The sequence below is a fragment of the Prionailurus viverrinus genome, chromosome C1 (assembly GCF_022837055.1).
Source record: "Prionailurus viverrinus isolate Anna chromosome C1, UM_Priviv_1.0, whole genome shotgun sequence".
NCBI lineage: Eukaryota > Metazoa > Chordata > Mammalia > Carnivora > Felidae > Prionailurus > Prionailurus viverrinus.
In genome coordinates this window covers 148,365,015-148,380,087 of record NC_062568.1, presented here as the reverse complement: position 1 = coordinate 148,380,087, position 15,073 = coordinate 148,365,015, and the positions used below count along the sequence as shown (strand labels likewise).

Below are 15,073 nucleotides of genomic sequence, written 5' to 3'. Positions count from 1 at the left end.
CAGGTCTTACATTCAAGTCTTTAGTCCATTAAAAATTAATTTTGGGGGTCCAGTTTCATTCCTTTGTATGTTTGTTGCCCATTTCCCCAACACTATTCATTGAAAAAACTGTCCTTTCCACATTGTATGTTCCTGGCTCCTCTCTCATAAATTAATTGACCATATATGCATGGGTTGATTCCTGGGATTTCTATTCTGTTCCATTGATATTTGTGTCTGTTTTTATGCCAATACAATGCTGTTTTGATTACTTTAGCTTTGTAATATAATTTGAAACCAGGTAGCATGATGTCTCCAGCTTTGTTCATTCTAAAGGTTGTTTTGGCTACTTGGGGTCTTTTGTGGTTCCATATACACTTTAGGATTGTGTGTTCTATTTCTGTGAAAAATATCATTGGAATTTTGATAGGGATTGAATTGAATCTGTAGACTGCTTTGGGCAGTGTAGACATTTTAACAATATTAGTTCTTCCAATCCATGAGCACAGAATATTTTTCCTTTTATTTGTGTGTTCTTCATTTTTTATTTAAAAAATTTTGAAATTTTATTTAAATGCAAGTTAGTTAACATATAGTGTAATAATGATTTCAGGAGTAGAATTTATTGATGTATCGCTTACAAATAACCCCCAGTGCTCATCCCAAAAAGTGCTCTCCTTAATGCCCAATCACCATTTGGTCCATCCCTCCCCACCCAATACCCTCCGGCAACCCTCAGTTTGTTCTCTTTATTTAAGAGTCTCTTATGGTTTGCCTCCCTCTCGCTTTTTATCTTATTTTTCCTTGCCTTCCCCTATGTTCATCTGTTTTGTTTCTTGGATTCCACATATGAGTGAAATCATTTGATATTTATCTTTCTCTGGCTGACTTGTTTTGCTTAGCATAACACACTTAGTTCCATCCACATTGTTGCAAATGGCAAGATTTCATTATTTTTGATAGTGGAGTAATAATCTGATATATATACCACAATTTCTTTATCCATTCATCTGTCAATGGACATTTTGGCTCTTTCCATAATTTGGCTATTGTTGATAGTGCTGCCAAAAACATTGGGGTGCATGTGCCCCTTTGAATCAGCATTTTTGTATCCTTTGGATAAATACCTAGTAGTGCCATTGCTGGGTTGTAGAGTAGTTCTAATTTTAATTTTTTTGAGGAAACTCCACACTGTTTTCCAGAGTGGCTGCACCAGTTTGCATTCCCACCAACAGTGTAAAAGTGTTTCCCTTTATCCTCATCCTCACCAACATCTGTTGTTTCCTGAGTTGTTAATTTTAACCATTCTGACAGGTGTGAGGTGGTATCTCATTGTGGTTTTGATTTGTGTTTATCTGATGATGAGTAATGTTAAGCATCTTTTCATGTGTATGTTAGCCATCTGGATGTCTTCTTTGGAAAATTGTCTGTTCATGTTGTTTGCCCATTTCTTCACTGGATTGTTTTTTGGATGTTGAGTTTGATAAGTTCTTTATAGATTTTGGATATAAAATCTATAAGAAAACTGTAAGAAATCTATTTGTGTCTTCTTCAATTTCTTGTATTAATATCTTGCAGTTTTCAGTGTACAGATCTTTTACTTCCTTGGTTCAATTTATTGCTAGGTATTTTATTCTATTTGATGCAATTCTGAGTGGGATTATTTTGTTAATTTTTCTTTCTCATGATTTGTTGTTAGTGTAAGGAAACACAACAGATTTTGTTTGCTGCAAACTTACTGATAGTGTTTATTGGTTCTAATAGTTTTTTGATGGGGTCTTTAGGGTGCATGTGTATAATATCGTGTCATCTGCAAATGTTGACAGTTTTACTTCTCTCTTTCCAATTTAGATGGCTTTTATATCCTTTTCTTGCCTAATTGCTCTAGGAAGGACTTCCCATACTAAGTTGAATAAAAGTGGCAAGAGTGGACATTTTCATATTCCTGATCTTAGAGGGAAAGCTTTAAGCTTTTCACCATAGAATATGATCTTAGCTGTGGACTTGTCGTATATGGCCTTTATTATGTGTAGGTACATTCCTCACTTAGTTGAAATTTATTATCATAAATAGAAGTTGAATTTTGTCAAATGCTTTTTCTACATCTATTCAGATGATCATATGATTTTTATCCCTCATTTTGTTGATGTGGTATATCACATTGACTGATTTGTGGATGTTAAACCATCCTTACATCCATGAAATAAATCCCACTTTATCATGGTATATGGTCCTTTTAATGTACTGTTGAATTAATTTGCTAATATTTTATTGAAGATTATGCATATGTTAATCAGAGATATTGGCCTGTGAGTTTCCTTTTTGTGGCATCCTTGTCTGATTTTGGTATCTGAGTAATGCTGGCCTCATAAAGTTAGTTTGTAATAGTTTTCCCCTCTTCTATTTTAGAAGAGTTTGAGAAGGACTGGTATTGACTCTTCATTAAATGTTTGGCAGAATTAACCAGTAAAGCTGTCTGGTCCTGGACTTTTTTGTTGGGAGATTTTTGATTACTGATTCAATCTCCTTTCTAGTAATATGTTCAGATTTTCTATTTCATTATGATTCCACTTTGATATTCATATGTTTCTAGGAATTTATCATTTCTTCTAGGTTGTCCAAATTGTCGCCATATAATTATTTATAGTAGTCTCTTATAATCTTTTGTATTTCTGAGGTATCAGTTGTAACATATCTTTCATTTCTGATGTTATTTATTTGAATCATTTCTCTTTTTTCACAGTGAGTCTAGGTAAGGCCTTGTCAGTTTTGTTTATCTTTTCAAAGAACCAGCTCTTAATTTCATTGATTTTATTTATTATCCCTTTCATCTCTATTTCATTAATTTCTGATCCAATTTTTGTTATTTCCTTCCTTCTAACTTTGGGCTTTGTTCTTTTTTTATTAGTTCCTTGAGGTGTAAGTTTAGGTTGTTTATTTGAGAATTTTTTTGTTTGTTCGTTTCTAAGGTAGGCATTTCTCTCTACGAACTTTCCTCTTTGAACTACTTTTGTTGCATCTCATAAATTTTGGTATGTTACATTTCCATTTTTGTTTGTCACAAGGTATTTTTAAATTTCTTTTTTGAGACATACATTATTTATATTTGATATATTTTAGAAATAGCAACTCCATTAGGCAGGTAAGGCCTGTGCCTCAATAGGGTTTAATGATTCATCCATGTCACCTAGTAAGTGGTAGGCTCTGAGGCAAAATAAGATCTTAAGACTGTGCTCCCCACTTCATGGAGTCATCCTCTGTGAAGTGCTCTTGGAATGGCAAACATACACGTGCAGCTCATTAGAGGTGGAGAAAGACATTTATTTTAAAAAAGTGAAAAGGAGCTCTGGATTAGTCACTCTATAGCAACATTTTGCTTCATTTTGTTTCATTTCACTACTAGAATTGTTTTATTGTTGATAAGATTACTTCCATGATTTCCTTTATTTTGAAAAAAATAATCTTTCTTTTAACTAAATGTTTGCCAGTTTGTGACCAAGATAAAGACACCATATGACTAGTCTTTTTGGAATGGGAAGTCAAAGACCAGAAAAAATTAAACGCCTTTGACACTCATCCAAGAGACCAGTGCTTCACTACTGATGAGATGGCAAGTCTCTGAGTTTACGTCTGTGTACATTCTTAACTCATGGCTAATACCTGTCTGCTGAGTATGTTTCCTGCCTGGTCTCAGTGCCCTAGTTGCAAAGCTTTACATGGCTAACTGCTTCTTCTTTTACTTTCCTTGAAGGTCACATAGGCAATAATGATGCACTCCTATTACTGGGAAGACAAAGATGTAGCTGTATTTTCAAATGCCCATGGTCATGGCTATCATTTTTCACAAAAGCAAATGAAGATTTAAATCCTGAGGCTTGTGGGGATGCACTTGGGTTTCATTATGGCTGGTGTGCTGATGCATCCATGCAATCTGTCTTTCTTTTAAAGATGTGCCATCCATCACAGAGCAATGGCACTAATGAGCTTTCCAAACAACCAGGATCACACTTTTTAATAAGGATTGGAAAATGAGACCTACGATGTCTTGCCTGTCAGAGAGGAAAAAGAATGTGAGAGATCTACAAAGTCTTGCCTCATGTAAATTGGTATTTGCCTTTCCAAATGACATGTTTGCTAGTAAAGTATACAAAGATGTCTTAGCAGGTACTGGAGAAAGCCTTAGGGCCTGCTGGTGTGCAGCAAGTAATCATACAAAATCTGAACTTGGGGTGGAGTGAAGTGGCTGTAGAAGGAAATAAACATTTTGTGCATTGTTTTGTCTTTCTAAAGACTCCTTTGTTCCCATAATGATGAACCATTACATTGACTATAAGAATACTGCCAACATTTCAGGCATTCTGTAGAATCTGCCTAACTATATCTTAGAATGAATCACAGCTGACTTAACCTGATAACTAATTGTTTATCAATAGAAAGGGGCTTTAAAAATACAGGGATATCAGACACCAAGCAATTAAGGGGTCATTTGTTCAGATGAAATATAGTAGATCAGTGGGGACTACATAACCAGCACCCAATTTAATCCTCATTCTGAAGACAGAGTCTTGATCTTAGCTTAAGAAATGCTTTGGGCAAATTCTGTTGGAGAAATGTGATTTGGATGCCAAATATCTCATATAGTGGATATGGGTTGTTCAATCTGACAAATGGAGAAGAATATTAAAAGAAACAAACACAGAGTCAAATTCCTTTAGAGACCAGGAACTAGCATTATGTCTATTTACTAATAACCAAAAAATGGCCTTTGTAGCACAGAAAGTCTCTAAATGCTTTAGGGTAACTCTAACCAGTCTCAATTACAGATCTGTTTTATACTTTAAGATTAGTTCCTGGGTGAGGAGTAAAAAAGGTGCCATTTTTTTCTTTTCTGTGCTCAGAAACATGAAAGACAAACAAACAAAAAACCCTGCATGCAGTATTTTTAGTAGGCTAAATATGAAATACTTTATACAATTTCTTGTTTCTTTTCATCTAAGCATGATTTAAAAAGGGGATAATGTGATTATATTTTTGTATAGGAGGGAGCAGAATTTCTGGATAATCTTATGCTCAGCTTGATTGCTTTATTGATAAGAAAGGAGGACGTGTGAATGTATATTTTATGAGTAATGCATTTATTAAGCACAGACGGTACATAATGCATTAGGCTTTATGTGAATTGCATTGGATTTATCTTTCTTTTAGAGCATATTTTAAAAAATGTTTTATTGCATCTATTACAACCCCTTTATAGCTAGGGTGTTACTCCATGGTAATAGTGGTTTAGCATTTTAGAGCAACTTGTAAGATGCTACTCAAGGGAAAAAAGGTCATTCAGGCACGCATAATCAATAATCAACATCTCTCGTCTCCCCATGTCCCCTTTTACTTAAGCAATGCTTCTTTTTCTGGAATCTTCTAGTCAGTCAAGTTTACTGACAAATCTGTGAAAAAAAGTGGAGTGATTATAAATTAATAGGAGAAATAAACAGATCTAAAAATAGTTTGTAGAGGTAGAGCCAAACGTCTCAGTCCGACAAAAGTAGCATGCTGCTTGAGAGTGTGTCATATCCTCTGACAGAGTGAAGCATACTCCTGATTGCTCTTTGAGAACGAACCACCTCCTGCAGGCAACAGGGGTTGGCTTGCATGGCCAGCCTCAGAAAGGAGACCATTGTGGAAATTATGCTCCAGCCGCCTGTTTTCCCTTAATCACTGCCTATATATTAGCTAATATATTAGCTCTAAATATATCTTAAGTTCATTCATAAGGATAAAACCTTTGGAGATTTTTCAGAGTTTTATAAACTTCTAATTAAAATTTTCCATATATTCTCAAATCTGGCATAGCATTTGTCAGTTTTAGCATTAACCTGACCACAGGGCTTTATCATCTGCAGCATGAATAAGCCATATCCTTTAATGCTGAAATAATCTAAACGGAATAATATGATTCATCCTCCCAATAAAAATTTTCAGCTGTTTGGAGGTTTATCATGGTATAGAGATGAGTATTAGAGCCTCCATTTGGATTAAGTTTGCATAACTAGAATGTGTAAAGCTTCCCCTAATTTTTTCCTGGCTTTGCTATTTATGAGAAGAATATTGCCTATGAAGAAAGTTTAAAACCATTTAAAACAATCCAAATTACACTGTAGATTTGAGTTGGGACTCTCAGCGTCATCTGTTTGCCAAATCAAGCAACACCTTAGAATTATACTTTTCTGATCACTCCAACTCAAATGTTTCAAACACATGAAATGTCATACATGTTATCCCAATATGGTGTCTGTTATCCACAATTTAATATAAAGAAAGAGATGTTCAGAATCATATTTCTGACTGCAAGATTCTGAGTTATCTCATCCATCTCTTCTTCTTTCCTACTGTTCTTTAATGTACATTTTGGCCAGGGTTGGCATTATGTTTTCCTGTGCAGAGGGATATTTAATTGGCAGGGGAGTACACATCACCACTGAGAAAGGAAAGATATCAGCTATTTCCATTACCAATTCTATAATAATCATCTTTTTCTAGAATCTGCTACTAATGCCCACTGTGATAGGGCATCAGATTGTTCATAGGCCTGCCTGTTGTCAGCACATTTCCAATGGTTTAAATTTCATGGTGGCCAATACTGCCTGTTTTGCTTACCGCTCTACAGCCACTGACTGGCATAGTGATGGGCACATGTTAGATACTTAATACATATTTATAGGAATGGATGAATGATATAGGTATTCTTTGCCATATTTGCTTGACTCCAAGTCATTGCATGGAGTGGACATCTCTGTTCCAGTTACTGAGACTGTGTAACAAACTCAGAGCTTAGTGATTTAAAGCAACATTTATTTTGCTTACATACCAAGAATCGGCAGTCTGGGCAGGGCTTGGTGAGAACACCTCACTTCCTTTCCACTCATCATGGCTGAGGTAGTCCAATAGTTAGGGGCTGGAATTATCTGAAGTCTTCTGACTCAACATGTCTGAAGGCTGGACTGGAAAGACTAAAATTGATGAGGAGTAGAACAGCTCGGGATCCTTGGGCATTTCTCTTTTTCTCCATGTAGTTTCTGCAGAACTAAAGTTGCATTATAGTTGGACTCTTATAGAGTGGTTTGGAGCTTCAAAAACATGTGTCTCGGGGCGCCTGGATGGCTCAGTCGGTTGAGCATCCTACTTCGGCTGAGGTCATGATCTCGCATTCCATGAGTTGGAGCCCTGCGTCCGGCTCTGTGCTGACAGCTCAGAGCCTGGAGCCTGCTTCTGTTTCTGTGTCTCCTTCTCTTTCTGGCCCTCCCCCTATTCATGCTCTGTCTCTCTCAGTCTTAAAAATAAATAAACGTTAAAAAATTAAAAAAAAAACCCATGTGTCTCAAGGGAAAAAAAAGCTGAATTATCTTTTGTAGCTTGGTCTGAGAAGTCACAGAGCATCATTTCTTTGTACTCTATTGGTGGAGGCAGTTACAAAGGTCTTCCCAAAGTACAGGGGAACACACACAGCCCCCACCTCTTGATGAAAGGACATGGACATCATATTGTAAGAAGAACGTGGAATGAGCTACGTATGGGTGCAGCCATTTTTGGAAAAATACTATCTGTCACAATTCTCAATCTTGTGTGATTATTTTACTTGGAAAGTATAGGAAAATTCTAAATCAGAAACCCATAAATCTTTCTTTTCTAGAAATGAAAAAGCAATAAAAGCTTAAGTGAATAAAAATATTAGTTTTACAAGACCACTTAGGACTCTGGCCAATGTGAATTTCTCATTTTATGTTTTTAGGGATATGCGAGATTATTTACATTCTACTAACCATGAAATTTTAATTTTTTTTGGTAAATTCCGGTTTTTAGAAGAGTAGAGAAAATGGAATAAAAGCATTCACAATTTACTTTCTTATTATCTGAAAATCATGAAGTACAATATTGTCTGAAGGTCATGAACATGTGATGGCAAACATCAGAACCATTTTCTGTTGTATTATTGGCCAAATTCCAGCACAATCCTTGAAAATGCCATAGCCCTGTGATAGTATGCATTATTATTATTATATTGTGCTCTACCGCTCATAGTGTCTCTGGTTTGAAAAAAAAGATCCTTCACCACGATTATAGAGTCTAGAATAGCATCTGTCATATCATATTATAAATAAATGTTTACTGAATTTGTGTGCTACTCACATAAAATTAACGCACTAGCTTATAATAACAGACTCTACTGACACCGACTACAGTAAAATCAGAAAAGGATTTTTAAAGGAGGCTTATCTATTTTTGTTAGTTTTCACAATTTCAGAAGATATTTTAAAATTGACTTTTAATTTCTACATTTGAAATACAGAGCATAAAAAGTTCTTCAGTTTGAATTTTAAGTAAGAAATCATAATGAAAAGGCAAGAGTCCTCTGATGACGGCAGAGAGTTAGGTTTAAGTCTCTATCAAACCATGAATTCTGCAGCCCAGGCAAATCACTTAACCCCTCATAGACTTGGTTTTCAGGCTGAGTAACTGAATGAATGGCTGGATGAAGAAATGAAAGAATTGTTCATGAGTAGGCCAGGAAGAAAGCTCACAGGTTCTAACCCATAAGAGACTCTCAAACATGGCTAGCGTGCTAGAACCTTAGTGAAATATAATAAAATGCATTTACCAATATTTCTCAAGGAGAAATTGAATGCATAAGACAGGAATATAGAACTTTGATAAGACCCTTTGAGGAGGCATGAAACTCAACAAAAGCTGGAAACAGAATTGTCTTCTAAGGTGGTAGGACTTTGGTTTTAAGTGAAGACTTTAACAAGTTTAAAGCATTCAATTTTGGGGACTTAAGAGAAGAGAAGGGAGGCTTTGTCCCAAGGGAATCTCACTCTCTACTTCTCTCAATGCTGTTCAGCCTTCCCTTCCTTCTTTCCTTCCTTTCAATATCAGCTAACATTTATGAGCCACTTACTTTGTGCCAAGTGGGAGCTTCCTAGTTAGAAACCCATTTTTAAATAAATGTTGGACACTTCCTTCCTTAATGAATATTTATTAGCCTGCCTAGGCACTATGCTGGAGCAATCACATGGTATCTCATTTACTCAGAGACTTTCACTTGTGTCCTGTTCCAGGTCTCGGTTTTACTGAGATCCTGCACTGATGAGCAGGAACATCTCTTAGAGCTTGGTTTGTTCACTTCTTTAGGTTTTCTTTGATGACTCATCTCTTAAGGTCTTTGACACTTTAAACTCCCAGAAACCAAAACATTAAAAAAAATTTAAAAAGGAGGAATAATAACATACCATCACATCACCACCATAAGGAAGAGGCTAGTTTCTTTGCCAGCTAAGGTATTACGTTGGGTGAGATAAAATAGATAACCATGGCATTACGGCCAGAATCATAACAAAAGAGAAAACAATTGAAATGCCAAGTTCAAAGACAAGACTGGAATGAACAATTAGCTATTGAGTGATTCTGAGATTAGGAGGTTTAGATCGTTGAAATGGATGTTACTAGGGTCTGAATTTTGTTCATAATACGAATTTTGAAACTTTGCAGACTTTGGACAAATTATTAAGTCAGATGTATCACGAAAGTATGAAGTTTAAAATAAAAATGATTATTATTCATGTTTTTCAAGTAAAAATCATGTCTCCTGTGAAGGAGCAGCCTCATCTCATTTCGCTTTATATCCCTAGCACCTATTGTGTTGTTGGTATGCAAAAGGAGATCATGTGATATTTGTGAAAGAGTTAATAATGAAATTCATTGTAAAAACATTAAGAATACATAAGGATAATATTGAAAATCAGAAAGAATTAAAATTTAAATAATTTTTCATTAAGATATCACTCTAGATCTTTAGTTCATATTGTAGAAGTAAAATATAGAGAGTTTCTGATTGTATATTCATATTCTGTTGCATATTCATATTCCTTCTCTTATGTATTTATTCCATACCTTTCTGTTAGCATTTGCCATTGTCTTTGCCTAACTCAACTCAAACTGTGGGTTTACACTCAAATAACTGTATCCGAATTTCAGAGGGTTGATGCAGAACTCTGTATTTTGTAAAAGGGTCATAGATCAGTCATGATCTTCCCTTGATAAAGACCACTGGGCTGCATTATCGTTCTCCACCTCATACATATGGCTAATCTCTACTTGTTTTTTGAGATTTAGCAGATGGTTAATAATCAATGTAATAAAAATTGTTAGGTTTTCCTTTATTTTGATGTTTATGAACAAACACAGATGGACAATACCAGTCAGAATAGATATATTTGAGAAGCTTGAGGTGCATTAAAATTTTAAATGGATGTTATCCGGTCTTATAATTCATGTTGATAGGGACAAATATCGTCCTTTTATTGCACATTAACTCTAGCATATTAATACGGAGCTTATATGTCCTAAGGAACAAAAATCTCAGAGTTTTACAACATTAAATATGGCATTCCATGGAGTTAATATATGAAAACACACTTGGAAATAAACAATTACATATTAAGAGTGGACTTTCATTTTCAAGAGAAAATTGTTTGTCAGTAAAGAACTCTCCAACATTCTAAGAGAATCTCACTACCTTACAAATTGTAATAATGTATGGTTTAATTAACTAGCTTCAATTCCTATTCGGTAGAAGGCATAATAAAAATACATCAACCCTCATATTCAGAATCAGTTATCAATATCAGCATGATATTCAAAATTAAATAGTGATTTAAAGGTGCAAAATGTATTTTTATTTTCTGGAATGAGATGAAGTACTAATTTTAGTTCATAGTACTATTTCCAACAAATTAAGTAATTATAATTACACATTTAACATCTAGAAAAATTTTATACATGCCTCTGAGGTAGGGGGTTTAATTTTATAGTCAGGATTCTGAATAAAACCAATATTCTTGATGAAAGCATTCTATAATTATCAGAAAGTGGTCCAGTTTAAATGGTATAGAACTGAAATTAATGCTTATGACCATTAGCTCCAAAAAATAATGAATAAAGGGTTTTAATTCACCAGTGAAAAACTGAGTCTCCAGCTTTTGACTGATGCAATATGATTGATTTGTGTTTCTACTATTATATATGTGTGTGTTCATATTATGAATTTTGCAGCTCTGGTAAATTTATGATCATGAAAAGGTATTTCTTTTTAGCCATAATTAAACTAGTTTAATGTTTATGATGAATCAATAAATAGGTACATTGAGCCTTCTGTTTTAAACCTAGTTGGTGTTGACCTACTGTTTCTTTTATTTATATTCTAGTCTTTCAACAAAGCATACTATTCTAAAGTTGTTGGGTTCTAATGATACAGATATGGGTAAGTTGTGAACTTGTCCTTCAAGGAACTAAAGTGCTAGTGGATTGATAACAGAATTTGAAAAATAATTACAAAAGAATAGAATGGCAGTGATATTTGACAACTTTGCCTTGGAAAGATGAAGAAGATCTGACAAGGAGATGACATTTAAACTGGGATCTGTAGGATGCATTGATATTGATCAGACTTATCAGGAGGGAAAATGGACATTAGTTTGCATGGTTCAGGGGCCAGGATATAGAAGGCTATATGAGCAAGGAACAGAGGGCATTCGTGGCAAGGGACACAGTACAAGCAAGTCACATGTGTATGGACACCTGCAGATCAAACCATCTGAATAGTATGAGATAACAAGGTTATCATACTGAGTTGCTGCATTTCCAGTCAAATCAAGGCAATTTCTTTTAGAATGAGGCTAGAATGAAGGTGGAGTGCCAATTCAACTGAGAGTTTTGACATCTGTATTGTAAGGGAAGAAAAAGTTTGCCTTAGCCTTTTAGTGCCCCTGGCTGGGTCTAAAAATTAAAAGAACAAAGATTAGTAGGAGAAAAGCCTACAAATTTTATTGAATTTTTACATTTAAATGGGATCCTTCCCAAGAGAAAGAAGACCCAAAGAAGTGACCAGAGCAGAAAGCTTTTATGTCTTTTAGGCAAAGAAACAACAAATTTGTGAAGAATTGACAAGACAGAGGGGCCTGGGCTAAAGGTAGGAAATGATGAAGTAACTAACTAGTACAATAAAAGTTAAACAAGTTTTGTTTGTATAGATTTCTTGGCCCTAAATTTCCTGACTCTGGTGATGAGAATGTCTTTCTTCCTCCAAGCACAGGGAAGGTTCCTTTTACATGGAAGTTTTATGACCTGTTTCAGGGAAGAAAGGCAAGGTGAAGAGGTGAGCATGATGTTCCTGCTTCTGCCATTTTCCCAAACTCCTTCAGCTTAAAATATTTAATATGCCAAGGTGCCATATTGGGTAGCATATCCTGAACCCCATCATTATACTAGAAGTCAGCTGTCTTCCTGTCCATTGGCTCTTGTGCACATGCAAGTGGTCATTATGGTTGTAGTAGTTAGCACCTTTTGGATATTCTTAAAGAATCAGCTCATGCAAAAACATTAATTTTATACTGAGAATTAACTCAGATTTCTGTCGGGGAGATGGGTTAGTGGTGGTGGATTAAGTTCATCACAACAAATAAAATGATATTTAGTCATTTTTTCCAGACTCCTTGCTTTGCCAAGTCAACTAATGAGAACAGTGATGGGGTAAGGATGGGGGAAGAGGGTGTCCACAGTCCCCTTCCCTTACTGATTACACACACAGCCTTCTGGCTTTGTTGCTTTTAATTTCAATGTTCTCCTTTGGAGATTACACAGAAATTAAGCTTTATCCAGGTCCTGAGATTGAATTTAGCTACTCAAACCTCTACATAGTAGTCAATGAAATGCAGTTTGGTTAGTTGTCTGGACCCACACTCCTAGAAGGCCGTTTACCACTTTTTGGTACATGATAATTCCTTTGAAGTCACAGCCCAAAATGTTATATTTGTACATTTATTTCAAAAATTCAATGTTGAATAAAATTTGGTGGATAAAATTTTGTCTGTCTTATTATTTATTGCATATATCTCACAGACCTACTTGTGTTCTTCTCACTGTTACTCACATAGACCTAAAAGGTCCCATAGTTAGGACCGACTACTGTGAGCAAAATTACTATGAGCACTTACTTCTCTACCCAGTTAATTAAGTTGCCAGTTTAATTCAGATATTTCTGTGTGGCAAACATGTATCAAGTTGAATATCACCTTAGAGAAGAAGTCTGTATAATCCTCTACATAAAGTCCATGTTGCATGTGTATGATACATGTGTGTCTGTGTGTGTGATAATAGAGCTTATTTAAATAACAGAATGGAAATAAAAGTGTGAGGCCTGGGATGTGATGTGGTAAAATGTTAAACAGGACTTGGAGAAGAACCCAGGAGAATGAGAAGTGAGGGGCAAATTAAATTCCCAGTGGAAACCTCTCCCATGTTTGCTGATGGTCTTCTTGTATTCCTCGTACCTCAACTTGGTGTCCGCTATGTATTGGCCACTCAGTATTTTTTTATGGAGTGAAGAAAATATGGTTGAGATGGGAAAGACCCGTGGTTAAAAGTGCCAGACTCTCAGAAATGGAAGAGAGATGGGGAGAGGTGAAGTCACAGGTGCCTTCTGTGGAGGTGAGATGGGGAGCCAGTGGAGGTGGAGGAGGAGCCAGCTGTGTGTTGGCAAGGGGAATTTTTCTTTACCCATCAGTATGCTGCTAAGATGATACCTGCCACAATAATTGGTTAGAAGGGATTATTCATTTAAGACAAAGCTTCAAGGGAAAGGGATTATCAAATGAGATCAGGATTCGCTAAAAGAAAATACAAGTGCTGTTTTAGAAAAGAAGTGTTGGTGGATATTCTCATCTCTTATCAAGAAGCTTTAGTCTGACATACTGTTACAAACTTAAACTCATTTTTTTTTAAAGACACTGTTGACACTGTTGAATCTGATGAAAATTTTATTTTATAGATACCATAAATCTTGTTAACTGGATGTGGGAGTCAAGAGCTAGAGCCATGGCTATGCTCATGCCAATAGGAAATAGATGCACAGGGTCTGCTTGCATAAGAAACTGGTTAGAATAAGGCATTACTTGGAAATAATGATGGTGGCTTCTCCTTGTCATCGATGGTTCTCATCTTTAGTAATTTTATGTATCCAACATATACTAAGAATATGCCGAAGAACAGGTGGAGATTTGCCTGTGATTCCTATGTGAAAAGAACGCATGTTTAAATTCCCATTGATTCATGCCCTGCCTCCACAAAAGACTTGGAGGCAGGTTAACAAACATACATCAAAACATGATGGTAAACAGAATTAGAAAGAAAAAATTAGAAGAAGTTACAAGTAAGAATAGATTAAAGGTGGGGCGCCTGGGTGGCTCAGTCAAGTGTCTGACTCTTAGTTTTGGCTCAGGTCATGATCTCACGGTTCATGGGATCAAGCCCCGAGTAGAGCTCTGTGCTGACAGCACCAAGCCTGCTTGGGATTCTCTCTCTCCTCTCTCTGTCTCTCTCTGCCCCTACTCTGTTCAAGCTCTCTCTCTCCCTCTCTCTCAAAATAAATAAATAAAATTAAAAAGAAAGAATAGATTGAGGGGACTGCAACAAAATTTGTGCCAACTGTTAGGACCAAAATAGATATTTGTATCTAACCTAAGATTTAGTTGAAAACTCCCTGTGGGACAAGGTGAAAAGGAAAATATGACCACTATTATGTCTTATGATAAGAAAGGAAGAAACACACCAAATACTCAAGGAAAGCAAAGCTGTTCCTGGAACTGAATTTCAAAAGAAAATTTTCATATGGGACTTTGTTTAGAGGGCATTTTGTGATGTGGTATATACTACCTTTAATAGTATTTCTCTGGAGTAATGGATTCCATATGGCTGTTTCCTGTAATTACTTTCTATAAAAGCTCAGTCAATGCTAAAGTGAAATTCAGTGAAGGCAGTTCTTTAAGAGGCCATAATAACATGATCTGAGTGTACAACCTTCTTATGGCCCAGAATGAGCAAAGGATGGTCCCTAGGTTAGTGGTCTTTGAACCTATAAGACTTTGGAAAAAAATTTTACCCTCTTCCTCATCTTTAGGCTAAATTTGGATTTTCCATAATAAGTTTAAAATTTTACAAAGTTTGTAGTTTATGGTACACTCTGAATGCTGACATTTAAAAATAT

At 35.6% G+C, this 15,073-nt stretch overlaps 1 pseudogene; it reads left to right on the top strand.

Annotated features, from left to right (window-relative positions):
* The first annotated feature begins 4,019 nt into the window (after positions 1-4,019).
* LOC125171733 (tigger transposable element-derived protein 1-like) overlaps positions 4,020-15,073 on the top strand; it is a 98,871-nt pseudogene continuing 87,817 nt past the window's right edge.